Source organism: Thamnophis sirtalis, unplaced genomic scaffold (genome assembly GCF_051295495.1).
Source record: "Thamnophis sirtalis isolate CommonGarterSnake01/CBP01778 unplaced genomic scaffold, rThaSir2_p1.2 scaffold_5, whole genome shotgun sequence".
Classification (NCBI taxonomy): Eukaryota; Metazoa; Chordata; class Lepidosauria; order Squamata; family Natricidae; genus Thamnophis; species Thamnophis sirtalis.
The window spans coordinates 135,322,273-135,343,106 of NW_028261385.1; positions in this window are offsets into that span (position 1 = coordinate 135,322,273).

Here is a 20,834-nt window from a genome sequence, read left to right on the forward strand (position 1 = left end):
TCTGGACTTTTTTTCCCTTGAAGATGTTTAGCTTCTCATCCAAGAAGCTCCTTCAGAACTGAAGAAGCTTCTTGCATGAGAAATGAAATCTCTTCAAGGAAAAATGAAGAAAGTCCAATTCCCCTTTTGAAAAAGTCCCTTTGGGACAACTATGACCTGGATAATTGAGAATCTCCATAATTTTTATGACATCTGCTTTTGAAACCAAATCTATTTGATATTTATATAAGAAACTCTTAAATATCTTTAAAGTTTAAATTTCCTATACTTATGATTTAAATGTAGGAAATTTAAACTTTAAAGATATTTATATGTTTCTTGTATAGCTATCAAATAGATTTGATTCCAAAAGCAACTCTATTATGAAATAGAGTTAAAGTATTCAATAATAGAACATCAATGGATGCAAGTTTTAAAAATGCTGTATTTTTTAAAACTTATTGGAATTAATCCATGATTTTTTTTAAATTATTATTTCAGGTTTATTGGACATCCCAAAGATTGCATCAGAAAGGATAAACTATAGATTTTCTCTGTTGGCAGAGTAAGAAATTTGAGAGTTAACCCAGATATTTGGCCTTGTATGTTATTGATTTCCTTTTGAAATATCTCATATAAATAAATTCATGGTTAAATCTGTTCATATTAAATAGGCGAATAGTATCTTAAATGATATCAAAAGGTTCTTGAATTTTATTATTTTTAAGGAACTTTGGTTATATCAGGCATGGAGAATATCTAAGAGAATAATATTGTGAGACTGGAAAAATACAGCTACACTGAAAAATCAAGGATTGGATTGAAGACATGTGTCATTTTTCAATTTCTCAAGAAGCCTTTTTCCTTCTAATATCTGTTTATTTAGGTAATATAATTTAGCAATTAGATTATATACTGATTGGTATACATTGCTGCTTTTTAAATTTGTTTCTGTTTTCTGCCTACCTAGTTGAAACTATAATAACATACTCTTTAAAAAAGTATTTAGGTTACATGAATGAGAACATTCATTTTCTAGAAATGATGATTATAAACTTCCTAATGAGTAAATTGTAATATAAATAATTAATCTGAGTCTTCCTGATCTCTGATTTGCAAACAAAATAATAATAAACCATGCCTTAAAATTCAGGGTAAAAAGTTGAATTGAATTGAATTTTATTATTTATATGCCGCCCTTCTCCGGGAAGGACTCAGGGCGGCGAACAATTCAAAAAGGGGAAAGGGGGGAACATAAAACAAAATACAGATAATTAAAATAAGCAAGAGTCACGCAGCCATACAAGTCGAGAGGGGAGGGAACTCATCAACCCCAGGCCTGCCGGCAAAGCCAGGTTTTGACGGCTTTTCGGAAGGCCTGGAGAGAGGTGAGGGTCCGAATCCCTGTGGGGAGTTCATTCCAGAGGGCCGGAGCTGCCACAGAGAAGGCCCTCCCCCGGGTAGTAGCTAGGTGGCATTGGCTAGTAGATGGAACCCGGAGGAGGCCAACCCTGTGTGATCTAATGGGTCTGTGGGAGGTAATTGGCAGCAGGCGGTCTCTCAAGTACCCAGATCAAAGTTAGTTCAGTTAACATAGGAAACATTTTGCTAGAATAGTTGCAGATCAGCTTAGAGCAGGGGTGTCAAACTCACGGCATCATGGCGGTGTCACGTGATGTATCAGGACTTTTTTCCTTTTGCTATACCAGGCGTGGGCGTGGCCAGCAGGCGATGCATCTGGCCCACGGGCCAGGAGTTTGACAGCCCTGGCTTAGACCCATCAATCCTCACCTAGACTTCAGGGTAGAATAAGCATTTGGTGTACAAATTCAACAATGTGGAATAAAGCATTTGTAAGAAAGAAAGTACCATTGAGTAAGCATACCATTCAAGGTGCACTAGTACAGAACCAAAGAACTGAAAGGAAGGAATGGCATCACCAACTTTCACATGAATTTTTCATTGGATAATTGTTGTGACTCAGTCTTCTGTGAGTCTTTTCGGAATGCAAGATTAACGATGCAGCTGGGGCTCGTTAGTGGGGTTTTGGGGATAAAAGGACGGATGGTGCCACGCCCTAGTTGCAGTAGTCAACATTCCTTGGTTCGTTCAACATCGATTGATCATCAGTCGTGGTTTATGTAAGATACACTTGGAAAAGTGCTTTGTTTTCTGTAACCCTGATTCAAGAAGATACACTTGGAGAAGTGCTTTGATTTCTGTAACCCTGATTCATAGAGACTTTGGAAGAAGTGCTTTGCTTTTGTTTTGTTCAACTTGTGTTGCCGTAAGAGAGATTTGTTTTGTATTCTGTTATCTGGTCAGAGACTGTATTTATGTTATTTTTTGGGCTCGAAGCCAGTCTGAGCTGAGAACTGATAAAGAAAGCTCCTTTTTAAGTTTGTTTGCCTGCTGTTTGTTAACAAGCGGAGAAGGGGGGACAGAACAGATAATTAAGGTAAGTAGCTACATCATTATAAATACTGTTTATATCAGGATAATGCCGATGATTCCAAGGGAAGCTTCCAATCAGCAGAAAGAATTAAACAAAAAAACATTGTAAGAAAGAACTGGTTTGTACCACTAAAAATCAGTGTCTGAGGAGTGCCATCATTGCTATTAGTCATGCTATAAAAATAATTAATACATTACCAAAATAGCAATAGCAATAGCAGTTAGACTCATATACCGCTTCATAGGGCTTTCAGCCCTCTCTAAGCGGTTTACAGAGTCAGCATATCGCCCCCACAGTCTGGGTCCTCATTTCACCCACCTCGGAAGGATGGAAGGCTGAGTCAACCTTCAGCCGGTGAGATTAGAACCGCTGAACTGCAGATAACAGTCAGCTGAAGTGGCTGCAGTACTGCACCCTAACCACTGTGTCACCTCGGCTCCTCACCACCTCAAAGCTTTCTTTGAGGAATTAAGAGTTTATACAATGAGGGTTGTGATCATTCCATTATTTCAATTTGCAAAAACCCTAGCAAAGTGCTTAAACAAAGGCTTGCTGAAATTCACCCATCGTTTATTTAATTTTTATATCAATTTATATAGCCAGCCATCTCATTAACTGGAAATCTGGGTAGTGAACATAGGGTTAAAAACATACACCACAACGGTATTTAAGGCCTAATGGAAAGGTGAGGCTGTGGAGAGATCATCAATACACTATAAATAAGGCATTTAAATAGCATTTACACCCAGTGCATGCAATCAATCAACTGCTTTATGTTCTTCCAGGGGAAAAGTCTTTGCAAAGTTGGATCTAGCTCAAACTTATCAGCAACTATTATCACTCACCATTGATTGAGCATGCTGAACTAAATGTCTCCAGAGATTGAATCTACATGGCTCCTGGATTATTCTAATACTCCACAAAAGTTCTAGTTTCTGGAATCTCAGGACTTTGATGATCTTCTGACTATAGTGTCAACAGTGGAGAACTTGCTATTATACTTAGAAAACTTTGAGTCATTCAAGAAGTTCTCCCTTAGCATACAGAAGACCAGGGGTGGGTTTCGACCGGTTCGCACCGGTCCCTGCGATCCGGTTGGTCGCCGAACCCGGAAGTAAGTAACTTCCGGGAACGGCGAAGCCCCCCCCCCCCCGCGCCCATGTGCGCCCGCGCCCGCGCCCGCTCCTTACCCGGTTTTTACGAATTCTGCGCTTCCACGCATGCGCAGAACGCATACAGCGCCTGCGTGATCCTCCAGGAGCAGCTGGAGCATTGCGCAGACGCTAGTACGCATGCGCGCGCCGCGTGCGTGCGTGAGGACGCCGCGTGCATGCGCGAGGACGCCGCCGGCCTCCTTCCAACCGAACCGGTTGGAACGGGGCGAGAAACCCACCCCTGCAGAAGACCTATAAGAAATCCACATATGTCAACTGGGGTATATGGGGAACAAATCATCTGTAAACCTGTGTTTAAGACCTAATATTAAATAAATGCAAACACCAGCAAACTCCTTTGTGATCTCATACACCTAATGTATCATATCTCTAATATAGAGTACCAAAGCATAATATTTTTGCCCATTCTTTGGCATACATAGCTGTACACCAACAATACAGTTCAGTGATGTTTCTTGAGGAGAAAAAAAAGCCAAGTGCATCTTTGGCTGAAAGAAGTTGATGGCAACAGGTCAGTGTGTCGTCCCACCACCACCACCACCACCACCACCACCCAAGCACTGTTTCTGTCAGCATCTTTTCTTGATTCACATCGGAGAGGCAGAACCACCCAAGCAACAGCCAAAAACACCTGGTAAGACAACAACCACTATTTTGGAATCCATCAGTTTCCACTATCAATTTATATATGCTCTGCACTTTGTTTATCCCTAATGAGAACAGGATGTAAATGGCAATTGGACAAGACCCATCTGATGGAAAATCCCTTTGAAAGGTGAAATTGAGCTTCGGGGTAAAAAGGCATGAAAGCTGTAGGCTTACAATATCCTAGCAGAGCAGTGGTGGGTTACGACCGGTACGGGTGTACCAGTGTCTGCCGGGAGCACCAGGTACCGTTCCGGTATGGTGCTCCAGAAGGCCCACCTGTCCGCCCGCGCTCCTTACCGGTATTTGAGCTCTTTGGCACTTCTGCGCATGGAATGTACGGCACCTGTGTGACACTCTGCTGAGCAGCTGGAGCATCATGGAGGTGTTGCGGAGCATCAAAGGAGGTAAGGACACATGTGCATGCTGCGTGCATGTGCACGCATGCTGCACGCATTCATGTGGTGGACGCCAGGCCCCGTTGCACCATACCAGTTGCAACGGGATCAGAACCCACCACTGTAGCAGAGAGACCAATGGGGGAAGGACAGCTAAGTTAGGCATTGCCAAATGCATGCAATTTTGAAGAATGGATTCCTGCAGCTGTAAGACAGCAAATTATGGCATGTAGAAGAGGCTGTTCAAAATTCAAAGGGGAAGGAAGCCATATATCCTATCTTTTTCCAGTTTATTTATTTATTTTATTTATTTATTAATTAAACTTATATACCACTTCATAGGGCTTACAGCCCTCTCTAAGCGGTTTACAATTTTTTTAGCAAATTGAGTCAGCAACTTGCCCCCACAGTCTGGGTCCTCATTTCACCCACCTCGGAAGGATGGAAGGCTGAGTCGACCTTGAGCCAGTGAGATTTGAACCGCTGAATTGCAGATCACAGTCAGCTGAAGTGGCCTGCAGTACTGCACCCTAACCACTGTGCCACCTCGGCTCTATACTCTATACTCTATACTCAGTTGGAGTATATGAGCTCCGAACCCTGCTTCCTTGGCAGTCTTCTGCTATCCACTCTGGTGCTTTTTGGCACCACATATGCCCATCCATTTGGCATGCTGGTACTCTGAGCAGGTTGGGTCTTTAAGGCACAAAAGAGAGGGCAGGTTCAGTCTAAACCTCCACTGGATAATTTTACCTTGTCTGGTTGTGTCTTCTTCATGTTATTGAAAATAAGCCTTTAAATAACATTTCAGCATTATTGCCATTACTCCCTTTCCTCCCAAGTTATACAGTTTCCCTAATGGCTTAACAAAAATTATTCTAATGTATGCATTTTGATAAGCATATATTTTCATTGACTTATGTCAGCCAAGGATAAAATAATAAAATGCAAAGGCCCAAGGACATCTGCATTCTGGCTCACCCCTCCGTTCAGGTATTTCGTTAGTCAGACTCATAATTCTTAATCTGCTGTCTTTGTTCTATCAGCCATACTCACAAAGATGGATTGATATGTAAATAAGGCAGCAGCCTAGTTCAATGCCCTTTCCTGCAGAATTAGAAGTGTTTAGTGATAAAACTGTGGGCTTGGGAATCAAATGTGCATGAACCTATGGAAGCCAGGCTACTTTAAGATTGACAATGGTTTAAATCCATCAGTATTCTCAAGTGACAGATGAACAGTAGCTTCTCAATGTGCAAAACTCTATCTCTATCTCTCACCATCTGTTGTGGCCCAGCAGGAGCCGTTGGAGCTGCCACCAGACTCCGACAGCGAGGGGCCCTATGAGTCAGCTCTGGAGGATGCGGAGGACCCTGGACAGGGTTCCGACTCCAAGCAGGGTGCAGAGAGGCTGATTGGCCACCAGGAGGCGCCTGAGCATTGGAGCAATGGGGAGGAGCCAAGGGAGTTGTTCCTGGGTGCCCGGCACCAGAAAGCTGATAGGCGTAAGGAACAGTTGCGCAGTTACAGGAGATAATTGCACTCAGCTGGTGGTAATTAGGCTCCTCTCAAGACTATAAGAGGACTGCTTGTGCACACGCCCCGTTGCAGGAGTCAATGAATTGACTAAAAGTTGGAGAACTTTTAGTCTAGCTAGCTTGGCAGGCTGGATGGCTGCCAAGGCTTGTCTGTGCTGGTTCGCTGCCAAGGACCTGTTTGTCTGCTAATAAATTCTTTAAAGTAACTTTGGCTGGCGTGCTTTGGTGTGGGACAAGGGGGGTCAGAACACCACCCATGATAACCAGACTATCTGGAGTTGATGAATGTTCTAGATCAGCATTTCTCAAACATTTTTGGATCACATCAATCTGGGTCCTCATTTTACCCACTTTGGAAGGATGGAAAGCTGAGTCAACCTTGAGCCTGGTGAGATTTGAACTGCAAATTGCAGGCAGTTGGCAGGCAGCAGAAGTAGCCTTCAGTACTGCACTGTAACCACTGCACCACCGTGGCTCATATGTGAAATATATTGCACACATATTATTTCTTTGCAAACAATTACAAATATATACAATTAAGTCAGAGTAGTACTTGCAAATATAATTATCATGATAGTAAGTAATTTAGCTTGTAAATATTTAATGTGGTGGATAGCCTTGTGGAGATCTATAAATGTATCAACATTAGGTTTAATCTCCATAACTCATAAATTGCCATATTCAACAATTTACAGACAATTACTTATATTAAAAGTTGAGATACAGTTCAAATGTCAAAATTCTGATATCGGTTTTGAAATTTTGGCTTCAGTTCAACATCATTTTGCATTTCAGTAAGTGTATCTTCTACAAACATCTATCAATATTTTTCATTTCAAAACGGGTGTATTTACCTAACTTTCAAATTAAGATGATCCTCCAATCTTTTCTTTATATCTTTATGAAACATTTGTAAATGATTACAAAGAAATTAATTTAATTTAAATTTTATATGTTCTGCAGAATACTGTCTACAGTTTTTGTTTTTTTGACTTTGCCGTTAAATAAAAAAATATTAATAAATAAACATATTTTTTTAAAATAATAAGTGCTAAATACTATTGAGAAAAGTGGTTTAATAACTTTTCTCATCAGCATAATATCTCCTGTTAGCTACTTGATATTAAGATAATATCATTATTATCTTTATTGGAGGAGGAGGTGGAGAGGATTTGTAGTTTTAAATTTCTGGGCATTTATATCTCGGAGGACCTCTCATGGACTATGAATGCTAACATGCTTGTGAAGAAGACACAGAAGAGGCTGTACTTACTGAAAATGCTCAGGAAGAGAAATCTATCTCAGCGTCTACTTCTTTCCTACTATCACAGCACCATTGAGAGTATCCTGACAAATGGCATTCTTGCATGGTATGGGAGGAGCTCTGAAGTGGACAAAAAAAGCTCGCTCTACAGAGAATCATTAAAACTGCCCAGAATATCATCTAGCTGCAGCTACCAGCCCTGGATGACATCTTCACATCTCTCTGTTTGAGGAAGTTGTACAACGTTCTCAGAGACTCTTCCCATCCTGCTTACAATCTTTGTGGACTGTTGCTTTCTGGCAGAAGATACAAAACAATTAAAACTCGGACAACATATCTTCTGAATAGTTTTTAATCCCAGAGGTATAATTGCACTCAACAGTGAACTAAACGACCACCATCCATGAGCTGATGGACTGCTTTACTTGGTCTGTTGTGTGTATGTTTGGGTGATTTAAGGACAGGGAATTTTTGGTGTGTGGGGGTGTGTTTGGGGGATTGTCATGTGTGTTGGGCCGGGTCTCTGGGTATCATGTGAATTCCGTTGTATGGGTATATACATACAATGACAATAAAATAATCTTAATCTTATTGTCACTATTTCAGTGTACACACTGGCATACATTAAAATGAATTTCTAATGCATGCTCTCAAAAGTCTATCCTCATACACATACATACACACACATATACATATGCTACACACACACACACACATATATATATATATATATATACACATACATACATATACACATACATACATACATACATACATACCACACACACATATGTATGTATACATACACATATCTATCTCACAGTCCATTTTGAATACATAGCGGAACAAAGAGTCTTGACATTTCAAATGTGAAAGAACATATGATTGCACCAGGGGTGGGTTTCTCGCTCCGTTCCAACCGGTTCGGTTGGAATGGGGCCGGCGGTGTTCTCGTGCACGCGCGTGGTGCACGCATGCGTACTAGTCTCTGCGCGATGCTCCAGCTGCTCCTGGACGATCACGCAGGCGCTGTATGCGTCCTACGCATGCGTGGAAGTGCAGAACTCGTCAAAACTGGGTAAGGACCGCGGGCGGGCACGGCCTTTGCCATTCCCGGAAGTTACTTACTTCCGGATTCAGCGACCAACCGGTTCGCAGGGACCGCCGCAAACCGGTTGAAACCCACCCCTGGATTGCACCCTAAAGATCTAATCAATGAAGAACCTATTCCAGGTTTGTTCTCAACATTATGAATTCCAAAGCCTGGAATGAAAAGGAATGTCTTGCTAGGTAATCTGGGCAATAGGCAAATCAACAACAATATTGCCAAATTCTTTGTAGTAGGAACTTGCCAGTTTTTTAAAATTCTAGTTACGTTCATTTCTGTGAAGTAGATTATATCATGCAAATATTTCCCCCAAGAAATAAAAAATACCCCCAAAGAACAAATTACATGCTGATTATCTTGTTTTTAATTCAAAGTGAAAAGAAAAAGGAATCTAGATGTGATTGATTTCCTCTGCTACCATTAACACCTCTGCCTATCGGTAGAGCATTTGATGATACATGTGTTTAGCCCTGACAATTCCAAAGATGCTAAATTGTAGACAGACATGCGAAGGAGTGCAAGATAATAATTTATAGAATTTTTGGTCCATTGAGCATTGGATAATTTTGATGACTTCTAAAACCCTTCAGCCTAGAAGTGCTTTACTTCAGATCCCACTATAATTAGCTACAAAGGTTATTTGAGTAAGATGTGAAGGGAGGCTGGAAGGTTATTGTTAAATGAAATCAATTTCACCTACCCTGTTTTCTAGCTGCAATATTTTCTTCTTAATCTCAGTTGTGGTGGGGGGATAAGTCATTTCCCCACAAACAATAACATCTGACGGTTTAGTAATATCTTCAGTGCTTTCTAAATCTTTTTTTAAGTAGAATTGGGTTGTTGTTTTTCTTCAAGACAAGATAGCTTAGAGATTCATTGCAATTTTGTACGTGCCAATTGAGAAAAGTCTTATGCAAGCTACAATCCTGTGCCAATGCATCCAGGGAGTAAGGTCCATTTATTTGTTTTGTCAAAACATTTTAACTTCATTTTCAAGACAATATGCCCTCCCAAAGCAGTTTACAAGGTTATAAATCAATGAGACTCGGGAATCTGCATATCTTCTGTACCTGTGTAAATGTGTACTGTAAATAGACACATGGGTTTTTCTCTCTCTCTGAAATTTTCTCCCCCCCCCCCATTTTGTGGGTTTTAATGATCCAGCTAAAGATAAAGATGATTTGTCTTGTTGGAAGAAATGTCCTTCTGGGTTCGGCTCCAAGTGGGGAAAAAGACACTGAAGACATGGAGGCTGCTTGGAAAGATGGTTTTAATGGCGGACAGGACCACATGGCTTGAGTCCTGCACAGAAAAGGTGATCACATGCTTCAATGTTGGTGGAGAAGAGAACAGAAGAGAAGGGAAGGCAAGGGGAAGCAAGGAAGGAAGAGAAGCCGAGTTCCTGGTTTTATGCCCCCTCTGGCCTTTGATCTTGAGCTTGTATTCTGATTGGTTGTCAGACTCCCAGGGGCAACTCTCTAGGCTGCGTTTTGAATCCAGGTTTGGTTGAGTTCTCAGATGCCATGTGGCGAGTTGGGTAAAAGGCCAATATTATCATGCCTTAATCCCATCCCCTGGAATTTAAGGGGAGAACTATTTATTATGTAAAGTGGACTAACTCAGGCTTTAGTGGCTCATTGACAAAGGGGGATGGGCAGGAAGCTGCAGGCAGCTATTCTGTCTTTTAAAACATGTTTCTTTCTTTTCACATCCAGAGAAATATTCTGCCCTTTCAATATTTCCTAGGATATTTCATTTTTCTGGGAGAGGGCTGGATGATAACTTCCTACAATCTTTTTTTTTTAATGAGAGTTACTCACAGTTCAGTGACGTTTTTGGGACCACTAACAAATACCCCTGTCCTTTTAATAATTTCTGTGTTGCATTTAAAACAAATACAAACATACTCATGGAATGTGGGTGGCATACTTCTTGAAAGTAATCCTGTTTGCTCATATTCACTCTAATGCATAAACTATGATATATAACACAATAATCAAGTATTGGGACATTACCCTTCTGCTATGTAGCTTCCCAATGTCTAAAATCACTCATACTAACTCAGAGGAAAACAGTCACACAGAAAAAACAAACAAACACTGAAATCTGAATTCAGAGGAACAAATGAGTCAAAAGCATAGCAAATACTAAATTATTAAATATGTAAATAAAACTAAAAGATCCAATACTTATGATCCTATTAAGAATAAATCTGAAAACTGGACTTTTTAAATATATCATTATCCTTTTCTGAACCAGTTCTGACTAGAAAAAAAAGCTGTGATTAAAGAAATTCAGAAAGCAGATGCTTCATCTTTCTACTACAAATAATTCTTGACTTATTTCGCTTAGCGACTGTTCAAAGTTACCACGGCAGTGAAAAAAGTGACCTATGACCATTTTTCACACTTATGACCATTGTAGCATCCCCATGGTCACATGATTTAATGTCCTGGAGTCATGTGACCCCCTTTTGTGACCTTCTGGCAAGCCAAGTCAATAGGGAAACCAGATTCACTTAACAACCATGTTACTAATTGAATAACTGCAGTGATTCACTTAACAAATGCGGTGAGAAATGTCATAAAATGGGACATAACAACAAATTTCTCACTTAGCAATATAAAGTTTGGGCTCAATTGCTATTGTATGTTGAGGATTACCTGAATTGGCTTTCATCAGATGGAACCAGGGGTGGGCTGCTACAGGTTCGCCTGGGTCAGTGGTGGGTTTCAAAAATTTTTGGAACTTACTCTGTCGGCGTGGCCTCCTTTGTGGGAGTGGCTTGCAGGCCATGTGACCTGGTGGGAGTGGCTTGCCGGCCATTCTCTCTTTTTCTCTCTCTGTCTCTTTCTCTCTCTCTCTCTGTCTCTCTCTTTCTCTCTCTCTCCTTCCTTTTGTCTCTCTGTCCCTTTTTTTTTCTTTCATCTCTCTCACTCTTTTTCTTCCTTATTTATTTATTTATTTATTCCTTTCTTTCTCTTTCTCTCTCTCTCTGTGTCTGTCTGTCTGTCTGTGTGTGTGTGTGTGTGTGTGTGTGTGTGAGTGGTGGGTTTCAAAATTTTTTGGAACCTCTTCTGTAGGTGTGGCCTGCTTTCCGGGTCCACTGGTGGAACCTCTTCTAACCGGTTCGGTAGATTTGACGAACCAGTTCTACTGAATAGGTACGAAGTGGTAGGAACCCACCTCTGGCCTGGGTTCAGGAGAACCCATAGTTAAAGTTATGTCTGGTTTGGAGAACCTCCAAATCCCACCCCTGGCTGCCTCCACCCCCTCCACCCTGCCCCTCCACTCCAAGGAGTCTCCATGCAGCCCATTTTGGATGCGAGGTAAGTGCAGGGCCCAGACAGAGGCTCATGGAGGGGGGGGAACGGGCCTCCTGGAAGTTCCGGAAGGCCAGAAACGGCACATTTCCAGCCTCCGGAGGGTCTCTGGAGCCTGGGGGAAGCAGTTTTCACCCTCCCTGGCTTTTCTGGCAGGCTTGGGGCTGTTGACCTCACTATTGAGGTCCGGCCCCGACTAGAATGAATTTATGATGGATGATTGTTGTTTTAAATTGTATTGTTTTTATATTTTTTATATTCTGTTTGTAAGCCGTCCGGAGTCCTTTGGGATTGGGCAGCATATAAAAGTTTTAAATAAATAAACAAACAAATAAATAAATAAATAAATAAATAAATAAATAAATAAATAAATGAATGAATTTTAAATTACACGATCAAGAGCTTTGGCAAATTCATCCTCAGGAATGAACTGGAGAAGATGTTCAGGAGAAAAAGATGGCTATACACTAACTACAAAACACCAGTTTGTTTTCCAAATGCCATCCTAATTCTTCTTCTGCAGCTTTGGTGGAGGGAACAGTAAGTATTCTGGAAGGAACAAATCACAATTTCCTATCCTGTGTTTGTCTAGCATTGACACCGAAGAAAATCCAGAAGGAGCCAAGTTGAAGACATTCTTGGGTGACGCTTGTCCTTTGTTGCCATTGTTGAACCATTCACAGCACGTAGTGCAACAGGTCACCCTGGCAAACAGTTGTATTTTTGATGAGCTGTACCGTCAAGGTCATTAAAGCCTGTGACCATTTAAGGCCTCATTAGAATGTTTGGAAGAGCAAGAGGTTACTCCTAGAGAAGTTTGCTGGGTTAATGATGTAGTTCCTCCATCTATTTTATTAGTTTCTCGATCTTGTAACCTGGCTGCAGCAATGCAAGCTATGTAAGCAAACATCAAACATTCCTATTATTTTTAATGTTGTGGTCCTTATTATCAAAAGTCATTTACGCTTTTACATTCTTATTTATATAGTTTTCCTAAATTAGTGGAGAAAAATGCCTCACGCGTTTGTACTGTTTTTATTTATTATTATTTTTAAAATGTAATAATTGTTTTACTTTCAAAAATAATTGGATATGTACAATCCATTGATCTGTTTTTTTTTATTAAAAAAAACTAAAGCAAAACTGTTCAGGAAAAAATTGCCCTATCATTTACAGGAGCAGGAGGTCGATGACCTTGATTTCTTAACATAAAAAGCAGAACCCATCTTCTGCTTAAAACTGGTCAAAATCCTTGGAGTTGTTCCTCCTCTACTTCCTGGAATAACCTTGCATCAGAAGCTGAACACTAAACAACACCAAATTCTAAAACCTAATGATTGTTCCCAGCGATGTAGATCAAAGGTGGGTTCCTACCAGTTTGGACCGGTTCAGCCGAACCGGTAGCAATGTGGGGGCCTGGGTTGTTGGAACGGGCAGCGACCCAGGCCTGCCATGCCCCTGAACTGATTCTCCCAGAGGCACCGTAGGTGCTGCCATCTTGTTTTTTCTTCTGCGCATGCACAGAGCAATTATAGTGGTACTGCACATGCACAAGTAGCCACACCCCTGAATGGGTAGCAGCTGCAAGAACCTACCCTTGATGTAGATGTTTTAGCATGGGGTTGCTAGCATTCCAAGTATCATGTAGAATTAAATCAGAGACCAAGGCAAAACTATCCTTAAAGTTCCAATTTAATAAATCAGACATCTTGGCATTATGCTATGGAATCCCAATACTGGAAATGACATCACAATTCCACCCAGTTAAAAGTTTATGATCTTGTCCCCACACCCACAATCCATCACATGGTCCAATCTTCTTCTTCCATGCTGGCATCCACACCCAGCTGCTTCCGGTCAGGTGTAAAAGTGCAGAAACAAAAGATGACCTTGGCTTCTAGTAAAGAATGAAAACAATATATTCCACAATCCTACTCCTTCTATTCCCCCTTCCCATCAACTATACTAATGAAACAGCATGATGAAATAAGGGAAAGCGTGGCAGGCCAAAATTCTAAAAGGAATATAATTGCAGGCCTGACAGGGGGACTGAATCAAAACCTGAAACACCCCACTATATAAAAACCACTGGCAACCAATGAATAGTCTCTCAGTACTAATCCTTGAAAGTGAATCATAATAACCTTACATCCAGATTCTCTACAGCAGTCCATGAGGATACCAAGGGCAATGATGCCAAAAACTGCCTAGATATCTAGAGGCATCAATAGGAATATATAGCCCAATCCTACTCTCTAGATGGTGATTAAAGCCATACTTTTGCCTGAAACTTGGGAACCTAATAAAGGAGAATATTTATAGCTCATGGTTGAAATGAGGGATCCTTGGTGATCTCTGACCTTAGTTGTTTTCTTGCAGACATTTCAAACTAAGTAACATCAGCAGCAGAGGTGATATTCAGCTGGTTCTGACTGGTTCTGGCAAACCGGTAGCGGAAAATTTGAGTAGTTCAGAGAACTGGCAAAGTGGCTGGCTCCGCCCCCGCTGTCTCCCAGCCTCCCACAGGAGAACAGAGCTGGAAAGCAGGTTAGTGGGATAGGGAGGGAATGGGGATTTTGCAGTATCCTTCCCCAGGAGTGGAGACGGAATGAGGATTTTGCAGTAGTCTTCTCCTGCCATGCCCACCAATTCACGCCACACCCACCAATCCATGCCCACAGAATCCCACCATTGATCATCAGCATTCCTCATAAAGGAACCCAAATAATCCATATTAACCAGAAGCACTCAAAGTTGTCCCACCATCCCCATTTCAATCATCTGGCCAGAAATGGCAAGTTTGATCTTGCCCTATGATTTTTTTTTAAAGAAGACATATAAGCATGGTAATAACAATAGCAATAGCAGTTAGACTTATATACCGCTTCATAGGGCTTTCAGCCCTCTCTAAGCGGTTTACAGAGTCAGCATATCGCCCCCACAGTCTGGGTCCTCATTTCACCCACCTCGGAAGGATGGGAGGCTGAGTCAACCTTGAGCCGGTGAGATTAGAACCGCTGAACTGCAGATAACAGTCAGTTGAAGTGGCCTGCAGTACTGCACCCTAACCACTGCGCCACCTCGGCTCTTCGATGGTCTTTTTAGGAAAGTATATACTTGCCTCCTTCAGTATAGACAGCACCTCTCATTCATCAAGAGAAGCTCTGATAATCAACCATAATACTTCCTATAATTCTTAGCTATGTGACATGTTCGTTGATGCACCTCTTACGGCCTAGTTCATCATGTTCCAGCACCAGGTGTCCTGTCCACCCCAATCTACTTACGCTACAAATCTTGCAGTCCTGTTTCTTGTCACTAATATTTCAGTCAACTTGAAAACATGCTTGAAAGCATCTTTATGCTACATCACACATCTGACAATGTGCACCCACATGCATGAATAAAGTCTATTAATAATTCCAGAGGGGACCATTACTTAGGGAAGACTAGAGAGGATATACTTTTAAATCTGGTTCTCAGATATTTCCAGCCCAATGTGTTCAAGGCTGAAACAACTTTATCTTTCTGAGCTAAGCCACGTAGGATTGGTGAGCTTTTGTGGCTTACATCGGCTGCTTGCAGTTTGTACAAGCAAATGAAATATTCCCAGCACATTACGCATAATCAAAACAGGCCCAATTAAGCTCAGTACTCTATATTCCACCTCATTAATTGCAACTCCTAAAATATAACAGATGTGATTGCTGCGGGCCATGAGTTAAAGACAAATTTTTCAGTTACGCACTTACAATGCAACCTAAAAGTTACATGAAGATTTAATTATTACTTTCATTTTCATGACTTCCTGTAAAAGCTCGTTTTTTCACTTAACAACAGTAGTGTTCAACCACAACCCTTTGCAAAGTGTTCAGTGTTGCGTGCTGTAGTGAAAAAAAAAACATTTTTCCCTGATATACTTGACCCAATTATTACAAAAAGCAAGAGTATTTGGGAAATTCACAGTAATTTTCTACATACACCATGGGGAGCCATTTTACCATTGCTTCAAATGCCATTATCAATGAAGGAACATCGGACATTATCTGGTATACTTGAAGACCAGTGTGATTTCATGAAATTGCATGGAGGGTGAGGTAGCCATGAGTCCTGTTTAACAAAGGACCAGGGCCGGATTTAGATGAAAAGAGGCCCTAGGCTATTCCACTTATGAGGCCCTTTCACCTCCCATTTTTAAGTTTGTAAATTACATGAGAGACAATAAAATACATCATTACTGTGATATATATCGATATATATCAATATATATAGCTGGCCTCCCGACGGAGGGCGGCTCTGCTCTGCGGCAAAGGCAGCGAGGCCAGCCGCCTCCCCTGCTGCGCTCAGCTGCCTGGCTCGGCCCCCTCGCCCTCACCTGCCTGGCCGCTGGTGGGCTCCGCATCGACAGGGCGGCTACTGGGAGCGGCCGCACCTCTCGCCCAACCGCCGGTGCCGGGAACGTGGGCGGGCTCCCCAACTGCTGCGGCGCTGGAACGATCTTAACCAATACATTTTTATGTTTATTTATTAGTCATATGCATAGAATTTCTCCTTATTTTCGGTTCAGTGTTTTAGTGTTCACTGTTTTTAAAATAGTGTAATTTTAATTTTGCTAACAATTTGAATGTAGGCCCCTCTTGATCTTGAGGCCCCTAGGCTGAAGCCTAGTTAGCCTATAGGAAAATCCGGCACTGCAAAGGACAATGCACAATCTGATGACCAACCTCTACTTTTTTTAAAAAAAAAGCTTCTGTCTAAAAAACTGTCCAATCCAAGAGAAGAATCAGCATAATTAAAGTTGTCCATTAATAGCATCAGAACAACAGGTTAGACAGGTTTTGGAAAATCTCTTTTCCTATTATTTCTACTTCAGTTATTGCAACTGTTTTTGACAATAATTATAAGTACAAGTTAGCTTATACCAGGAATGGGCTTCAAAATTTTTAGCAAGGGGTTCTCTGCCTGGTTGCTGTGTAGGTGTGGCCATGGAGGGCATGGCCTAGTTGGCCTCTGGCACCATGGGGGAGGCGTGTTTTTGTCCTCCAAAGACTTCGGAGGCTTTCCTCGAGCCTCCAGAATGGCAAAAATGGCCTCCCCAGGCTCCAGAGACCCTCTGGCCCTACCCAAACTTTTGATAGGGTCAATTTTTCCTCTCCCCAAGCCTCTGTATGTTCCTTGCACTTACCTGTAAGTAAAACATCTGGGGGGGATCAGTTGTGCCGCACGATTGAGATGAGCTAGAAAGCAACAAATAAAGGACAGGATAGAGCAGGGGCGCGGAGGCGGAGCCAGCTGATCGTCTGAGCTACCAGTTCACCCAAACTAGTCCAAACCCATAGAATCCCACGGCTGCAACTGACCCATATTTATGATGGTTGCAATGTCCTAGGGCAGGGGTCAGTAAACTGCAGCTCTGGAGCCGCATGTGGCTCTTTCCTCCTTCTGAGCTTCCGGTGGGGGGGGGGGAGAGAAGCACAGTGTGCCAGGAGAAGACTCTATGGCAAGGGGAGGGTTTTCCAGCTGTCTCCATAATTGATAAGGCTTTCCTTTATGACAGGTAGAGGAAAAAGAACTCCATGCTAGGAGGACACTCTATGGTGGGGGAACTGAACTTCTGGTCAGCTCCAGAATTGAACAGGAGGCTTCCGGTTAGGACCTTTGTGGTTCCTGGTGTTTTCTTTTCTGTGGGAAACGGGTCAAAATGGCTTTTTGAGTGTTTGCCGACCCCTGTCCTAGGGTCACATCATCACCTTCTGCAACCTTCTGACGAACAAAGTCAATGGGGAAGCCAGATTCAAAGTAACAACTGTGTTACTAACTTAACGATTTCAGTGATTCACTTAACAACCATGGCAATAAAATTCGTAAAATGGTGCAAGACACATTTGACAAAGGTTTCACTTAACAACATAAGTATTGGGCTCAATTGTGGTTTTTAAATTGCTGTATTTGGCAGCAACTAAGAATAATAGTAACGTAAATTTGATGCCTTTTCAAATAATCTATGATATTTGTTTAATGCTAAAGTTTTGGTTGGATTTAAAGTTTTGTACAGAATAGCTCCATGTTTGTCAAATGCATGTTAAAACTAGACACATGTTTCAAGCATGCATTTCTAGCCAAATCCAGACAGAATTGGGAAATAAGGCAAAACATTAATTATAGATATAAGTTGTGTTGCAGTTTAACCCACAATTTTCACCAAAGGAATCCACAGCAAACCACTGGGATGAGACATTTCCCTACCTTAGTACGACTGCAGTAGAAAATCAAATGAAAATAGACAAGCAAACATGCTGATGATGTTTATTAGTGAACAACCACAGCTGGTTCTTAATATTTTCAAAAGCATATCTGGGTTTTTTTTTTTTTTTGAATACTTGCAAATTTTTCTTGTTGTTTCTTTTGTATCATGTCATTTAAGATTCATCAAGAGGATAAGCGTGTTTCTATTTTGCACTGTGATGAATAAAACACTTGTCCTGTTTGTAGATATTGAGAGCAGAGATAAATAATGAAGACCCCAGTGATTAGCTTCTGAAGTCTTTGTTTTGGAATTGTTAATTTATATTTTGCTTTTTTTCTGGTGCTGTTTTAATTTCTGGGAGCTGCGCAGACTTAGAGATATGTGATGGATGGCTATGTAAGTTAAATAAATAAATAAATAATCACATGTTTTGTCTTACTAGCCTAGTACAACAAGACCATGTCACTATACAAAAAATATAAAAGTTGGCAATTATGACAATATTCTGTATCTATCTATCTATCTATCTATCTATCTATCTATCTATCTATCTATCTATCTATCTATCTATCTATCTATCATCTATCCATCCTATCTATCTATCTGTCTGTCTGTCTGTCTGTCTGTCTGTCTGTCTGTCTGTCTGTCTGTCTGTCTGTCTATCTATCTATCTATCTATCTATCTATCTATCTATCTATCTATCTATCTATCTATCTATCTATCTATCTAAACATCCATCCATCCATCCATCCATCCATCCAACCATCCTATCTATCTATCTATCTATCTATCTATCTATCTATCTATCTATCTATCTATCTATCTAAACATCCATCCATCCATCCATCCATCCATCCATCCATCCATCCATCCATCCATCCATCCATCCATCCATCCATCCATCCATCCATCCATCCATCCATCTATCTATCTATCTATCTATCTATCTATCTATCAATCATCTACCTACCTACCTACCTACCTACCTATCTACCTATCTACCTATCTACCTATCTACCTATCTACCTATCTACCTATCTACCTATCTACCTACCTACCTACCTACCTACCTACCTACCTACCTACCTACCTACCTATCTATCTATCTATCTATCTATCTATCTATCTATCTATCTATCTATCATCTATCCATCCTATCTATCTGGGTACTGTTCTGGTACAGTGCTCCGGAGGGCCCGTCTGCCCGCCCGAGCTCCTTACCTGTCCTTTAAGCCTTTGGTGCTTCCGCAAACACGCATGGCACGTATGGAGCCTGTGTGACTCTCCGCCGAGCAGCTGAAGCATTGCAGAGGCTTGCGGAGGCTTGCGGAGGTGTCACAGGCAGGTACAATGCATGTGCGCACCATGCATGTGTGTGCATGCGCTGTGCACGTCCATGTGGGTGACGCCGGGCCTGTTCCAACCATACCAGTTGAAATGGAATCCGGAACCCACCATTGCTATCTATCAGTTCTTGACTTACGAACACAACTGAGCCCAAAATTTCTCTTGCTAAACTGAGACATTTGTTAAGGGAGGTTTAACTCATTTTATCACCTTTCTTGCTACAATTGTTAAGGGCAGCTGTTCAATTAGTAGCACAGTTCTAATTGGGTACCATATTCTTCGGTGTATAAGATGCACCTTTTTCCCCTCAAAAAAGAGGCTGAAAATCTGGGTGCAACTTATACACTGAATACAGCATTTTTTGCTCCTGAAACTCTGCCCCCTTCACCGAAATGGCCATGCAGAGCCTCTAGGAGGCTTTTAAAGAACTCCTGTGGGATGAGGAGGGCAGAAATGAGCAAAATACGGCTCATTTTTTTGCTCAATTTTAAATACACACACCCCCAGCTCCCAGGAGCACTCTATAAGCTCCCTAAAGGCTATTCATGCCCTTTTTTTCAAAACAAACAGGCCCATTTTCACAAAAAAATCCTTTTTTTGCTCATCCCCCCCCCCAGGAGCACTCTGCAAGCTCCCTAAAGGCTGTTCATGCCTTTGGGGGGGGGGGGGAACAGGCCTGTTTTCACAAAAAATGGACCATTTTTGGGAGGTTTGCAGAGTGCAAAAACTTTTTTAAAAAAATTTCCTCTTCAAAACCTTAGTCCATCTTGTACTCTGCTGCATCTTATACTCTGAAAAATAGAGTTAGTATCAATTTGGCAAAATAACATTGATTACATGCCATCAAATTAATGTCAACTCTCAGCAATCACATAGCTAATTTTTGTTTTATTTTGTTTTTTACCTGATGATCTGTTTTGGAACTGATCCTTCAAGTCATCCAGGTAAAGGTAAAGATTCCCCTCGCACATATGCGCTAGTTGTTCCTGACTCTAGGGGCGGCACTCATCTCCATTTCAAAGCCGAAGAGCCAGCGCTGTCCAAAGACATGTCAAAGGTCATGTGGTCAGTATGCAGTGGTGGGTTTCGGATCCCATTCCAAACGGTATGGTTGGAACAGGCCTGGCGGCATCCACATGGATGTGCGCAGCACTCGTGCACACACGCGCAACACACACATGTGTCTTAGCACCTCCGCGAGCCTCCGCAATGCTCCAACTGCTCAGCGGAACATCATGCAAGTGCTGTAAACACCGTGCGCATGCACGGAAGAGCAGAAGCCTTAAAAGACTGGTTAGGGGCTCGGACGGGTGGGTGGTCCCTCCAGAGCAGCGTACTGGGACAGTATCCGGTG